The sequence below is a fragment of the Tamandua tetradactyla genome, chromosome 26 (assembly GCF_023851605.1).
Source record: "Tamandua tetradactyla isolate mTamTet1 chromosome 26, mTamTet1.pri, whole genome shotgun sequence".
Classification (NCBI taxonomy): Eukaryota; Metazoa; Chordata; class Mammalia; order Pilosa; family Myrmecophagidae; genus Tamandua; species Tamandua tetradactyla.
This window is the reverse complement of record NC_135352.1, coordinates 16656480-16662466: the sequence shown is the minus strand read 5'-3', so window position 1 is coordinate 16662466 and position 5987 is coordinate 16656480. Positions and strand designations below refer to the sequence as shown.

The 5987-nt window shown below is 42.6% G+C and overlaps 1 pseudogene; it reads right to left on the bottom strand.

Moving 5' to 3' along the window:
- Positions 1-216: 216 nt before the first annotated feature.
- Positions 217-1788, bottom strand: LOC143669843 (Na(+)/H(+) exchange regulatory cofactor NHE-RF3 pseudogene; annotated as a pseudogene).
- Positions 1789-5987: the final 4199 nt, after the last annotated feature.

Genomic DNA, 5987 nt, shown 5'->3' with positions numbered 1-5987 from the left:
AAAAGAAGGTGGCTCCAGTCTTAGCTTTTTCTACATGGACCATAAATAAGCCACCCTAAGAAAATGACAATGGAAGAAAATCACACATGACGAGCTGGTTTCCAGAGGAGTTCTTCTCTAGCCAGGACACTAAATGGATGGCAGTTCATTTCTTGAGAAAGAATTTCTAGTAAATAGCCAGAAACAGTTATCAGCCAAACCCATTATTTATTCTCATCACATCTTTGTATCTTCAGAATTGGAGGAAGAAGAAGAGGCTGTGCTGTGGGCTCGTTCTTTTGTGGTACATGAGTTGTGCTCTGACTCTGCCAAATGATCCTTCTGGCTCATTTCAATGACAATGTCTTCATCTTCAAGCCCATCCAGATCGGTAGGGCTGCCCTTCTGCACCTCTTTGAGAAATGAGCTTACCAGGTTCCAAATTGCATTTATGTGAAAGCCATAGCCATTTTCACCTTTAACCAGCCTGCAGAGTTTAGGCTTCTGATCTCCTGCTTCCTCTGTAGTATCTGGATTTGAGACCTCCAGAGAAGCAGGAGTAAGAGCTGGACAGAAACATTGGACAGTTCTTGACTTTGATAGTGGAGAAATGGGGGAAAATGAGCCCAATCTATACATGTTGTCCATCTCTTTGTCTATCACCAATAGCAAAGTCTGATCTCCACCTTCCCTAATCATTTCCACCACACAGGCTTCCACAGACTTGCCGTTGACAGCAACTACCAGGTCACTGCTCTTCAGCCCAGCCTCCTCTGCTGAGCTTCTGGAATTTGTGTCCTTGATGATTTGGCCTTTCTATTCCAGGCCTGCCCTCAGGCAAAACCCATAGCCACTGCTTTCCTTCTTCATCTTTACAACCCCGGGGGCTTCTGCGGTAGCAGCTTCTCGAATTTTATTTTCTGCTCACTGTGGTGCTTATCAGTTTCCTTATCCACCAGGACATGACATGCCTTCCTGACTTCACCTTTTCAACCACTTCCTCATGGCTAGGATTTTCTACATCCTCTCCATTCACTTCAATCAAGCGATCATCAGCTAGGATACCAGCTTTCATCCACATCTTGAGGTAGTCTATCAGTCACGTACACACCCTTTTTCCCCTGTGGACAATCTTCAGAGAGAAGCCATAGCTGTAACCCTCCTTCACCAGGAAACACAACCAAGGCTGGGTCTACATCTGCGGCCACCATTCATCACAGGGGCAGTTCTTTATCACTGAAACCTGGCACCTTCTGATTTTGACCCCATTCCTTCAGGTCCACCCATTTTATAGTGGCTTTCTTGAAGGAACTCCTGTCCAGAACTAGTAAAGCCACTGAATGTTCACTCTTTCTGACCAGATCCTCAACCTACATATTCTCATCCTTGTCCACAAAGACACCATTGATCCTAACAGCCCTGTCTGCATCCTGGAGGCCAGCCTTCTCTGCAGGGCTACCTTCTCACCCTCCCTGACCAGATGGCATGATGTCCTTCTCAGTTTGCAGGAAGAAGTCATAACATTGCCTTCCTTGCTTGGACAGATTACATTCTCGGGGTTTGGATGTGGAGCCCATTTTTGGATCTGGAAGACAGAGGAGCTTCTCCGTTCACTTGAGAATTTTTTTCTCTGCTGGTAAGCAGTAGTCTTGGGACTCACTGGACTTCGAACCCTTCTTTTGTTTTTTTTTTTAATGCAATTTTATTGAAGGATATTCACAAACCATACAATCCATCCAAAGTGTATAATCAGTAGCTCCCAGTATTATCACATAGTTGTGCATGTATCATCACAATCACTTTTAGAATATTTTCATTACTCCAAAAGAAAAGATAATAAAAATAAGATAAAATTAAAATAGAAAACCCAAAATATCCCATACCCCTTATCCTCACTCCCCCGCCCCATTGTGGCCCCTTAGTATTGGTATGGTAAATCTGTTACTGTTGATGAAAGAATATTAAGATATTACTGTTAACTGTAATCTATAATTTGCAGTAAGTATATTTTCTCTTATTTTCCCCTTGTGCTGGTTTGAAAATATGTACCCCAGAAAAATCATGTTTTAATCCTGATTCAATCTTGTGGAAGCAGCCATTACTTTCCTTTTTTTTTTTTTTTTGTATGGGCAGGCACCGGGAAACGAGCCAGGGTCTCCAGCCTGTCAGGGGAGAACTCTGCCACTGAGCTACCATGGCCCCAGCCATTTCTTTTAATCCTGATTCAGTACCATAGGTTGGAATATTTTGATTAGATCAACTCCACAGAGATGTGGCACAATTAATTGTGGGTGTGATCTTTTGATTAGGTAGAGATGTGACTCTACCCTTTCCAGGTGGGTCTTGATTAGTTTATTGGGGTCATTTAAAAGAAGAAACATTTTGGAGAGAGATAAAATGGCAGGAGTCTACAGGAAATGACAGAGTTGAAAGAAACTTCAAAACAGAGCTGACAGGCAGAGAACAGAGACCCAGATGTTTGGAGATGCTTGGAGCCCAGCAGATGTTGGCATGAGATGTTAAGAAGCCAGAACTTGGAGAGAGCCAAGGAAGCCACGAGATGAAGGCCGCCCTGGAGAAGCAAAGTGAGGAGCCCCCACAGGAACAAAGGCTGAAAGCAATGGAGCCCAAGAGCAAGGGACCAGCAGATACCAACCACGTGACTTCCTAGCTGACTAACCCACTGCCTTTTCTTGAGGGAATGTAGCCCTTGTTGGTGCCTTAATTTGGACACTCTTACTTCCTTGGAACTGTAAACTTACTACTTATTAAATTCCCCTTTTAAAAAGCCATTCTAGTTCAGGTATATCGCATTCCAGCAGTTGGCAAACTAACACACACCCCTGCTATTAAATCCTTGTAATAGTGCCATACATTTGTCCTAGATCATGAAAGGACTTTTTAATATTTGTACCATTAGTCACAATCATTGTCCACCAGAAGATTCACTGTGTTATACATTCCCATGGTTTCATTTCTAGCTTTCCTTTTGGTGACATCCATGAGTCCAAACTTCCCCTTTCAACCACAATCACATGCAATTTGGCACTGTTAATTATTCTCACAATAACATGCTACCATCGCCTCCGTGCATTTCCCAGCGTTAAAAGTCAACCTAGTTAAGCATTCTGCACTATTAAGCAACCACTCTTCATTCCCTAGCCTCATTCTATCCTCTAGTAACCTAGATTCTAGATTTATGTTTGTGAGTTTACATACCCCTGCTTTTCTTAATACACACATTCTCCCTCTGTGCTCTCATCCAAACAGCCACCTGATACATGAACAAAACTGGGTTCAGGCAGCAAGGAAGAAGGGGAGATGGTCAGTGTGGACCACAGCCTTGCCCTTTCTGGCTCCTGCCTTCTTCTAGAGCTCCAGCTCCTGCTCCTCCTCCATGAGTAACCTTCTCTGGGGTCATTCCGGATACTTGCCATTTTCAGAAATTTTTAGTTATGCATTCACACCTGCTTGGATGTAGGACATTCAATAAACTATTGCTGAGGAGCACATCACCCCTAAACTTTTCTGGGACTTTAAACAACAAAAATGACATATTATGTCTCTTGCCCTTAGGTTCTCTCAGGAGACTGCAGGCAAGATGGCGGGCAGGGCTGCTGTCTTCCATTGGAGTGGAGGATACACTCGGAAGTGGCTTACTCATGCGGCTGGACAGGTTGCGTTGGCTCTCTGTGGGAGGTCTCCATTCCTCCTCATGTGGGCCTCTCCACAGGGCTGCTTGAATAACCTCATGGCATGACAATGGACTCCTCCAGAACACACAATCCAGGAGAGCCAGAGGAAGCTGCATTGTCCTTTATAACCTGGTCTCAGAATTCCCACAGCCTCACCTACGCAGTACTGTGCTGGTCACTCAGACCAGCCTTGATTCTACCCAAGGGTGAGAACACCAAGATGAGAGGAACCTTGGGGGCCTCCTTTGTGTGGGCTGCCACCATCTAGTCATCTGCTTACTTATTCTAAGAAACTCTGTGTTGTCCCTCAAAACTCAGCCCATGTCACTTCCTTTGGAAAGCGTCCCTGATTGATGAACTCTCTTCTCAGCTTCCATTACACCTCAAGTATATCCCCATTATGCCCTTTACTAAACTGCACTGAAACTGTCGATTTACTTGTTGCTCTCTGCCTCAGTCTGGAAGTTCCTTGAGGGATAAGAGAATGTCTTATTCAATTTAACATCACAATGTCTAGAACAATGGGGTATGGTAGGGCCTCACAGCAATATACAGAAGGAATAAATGAATAACATTTCCTTTCTACTGGCCAGAAATATTTTGTACAACACTTAATTTATAGCACACCCTACTTCAGTTCTCTGCTGTTTGGTCTTCATATTTTAGCTTTCAAATTGCATTGCCTGCTTACCTGAAACCTGGCCCAGACCCCACTCTTCTTTGACCCAGCAATTCCATTCTGGAAATTTACGCTAAGGAAATAATTACACAATTAGCAAGGATGCAGCTACAGTGATATTCATTGCAGCTTATTCATTTTGTTTAACTTTGCAGAAAACCTAAATTCCCAAATGTAGAGATTTTATTAAACTGCACAATAATATAATGGAATATTGCCTAGCCAGTAAGAATAGTTAATGAAGTAAAGCAAAGTTATAAACCATTTATGCACACATATGCCCTCAGAAAAAGGCTGAAAAAACACATTGGAGAGTCAGGGATATGGATGATGGAATTATGAGTGGTTTCCGTTTTCTTCACCTTATATATAAATATATATAACACTTCTGACATAAACATATTATTTCCTCAGAAAGGTTTGAATAAATGACCTTTTCATCTTATTGAGGCATAAGTCAGAGGTTTATCCTCTGAAATTCTAATGGATAAATTCTGAACTCAACAATGTATTCAAATTGTCAGCTTCTTCTCAATGGAGTATTAAGTCTAGGAGTGCTAAATCCTTTTGCTTTTCTAAGCTTCACTTTTCTCTTCTTTTACATTACTTTTCCAGTACTGGCATTCTTTGTTTTGAAGAATTTACATACCAGACATGGAATCGATTGTTCTGGGGAAACTTTTCCAATACCCTCTCTGCTGTGAAAAGGCCCTTGTTCCTGTTTCTGGCAGAGCAGTCATCTCAGCACATGTTATTGGTTCCCTATCTAGATTGAATATAGGTCTAACTCATTTTTGCAACACCACGCAGCAAAGTGCATGACATGTTTGATGAGTAATGTTACCAAATCCTAAAGAACTCTGCTGTTTTCTTCTTGCTAAACTTCTCAGGAGCATTTGAGTCAAGTGAATCAAGTGACCACTTCTTCTTTTGGAAACCATCTCCTCTTTTTACTTCCATGACAATACCCTATCCTTTTTTTTCTCCTAGAGCTCTGCCTACTCCCTTTCAATCTCCTTTAACCAGTCCTTTTCTTCTACCTACTCTTTAAATATCGGAGTTCTTCATCACTCAGTCCTTTCTCTCTGTTCTCCTTCCTTTGATGACCTCATTTATTTTGGTAGCATTAAATGCCACCCTTACATCAACTATTTCCAACTAACCCATGCATCTCTTCAGAGCTCCAGGTTTGTATATCCAGCTGCCTCGTGCTGGATATTTCCCATTTGACCTTCCAGATTCATGCTCAACTCTTGTCCATTTTCCTCTCTGCCCTGGAAGTCTGACCTTTATGAACACATAGACATGCTGTCTGAGTTCTGGCTGGGTTTGGCCAATGGGATGTGCCAAGAGAAGATTGGAATACAAGGGAAAAATGAAGTCATCTCTTGCTCTCCATACGTCTCCACTGCACATGACCTTTATTCCCTTAGGCCTAGACGAGGCTAATTCTCCCCACTCTCAGCAGCTTCATGGCACTACACCATCTTTCTCTGCTACTCCTAAACTCTCCTCAAGCCTTTGTATGTAGTCCTTTTTCATTAAACTCTCCTCAAATTATCCTGGGTTCCTAATAGAAGTCTGATTTATGTGCCCACTTAACATGTCCCCTCGGGCATCACACGGTTGGCACA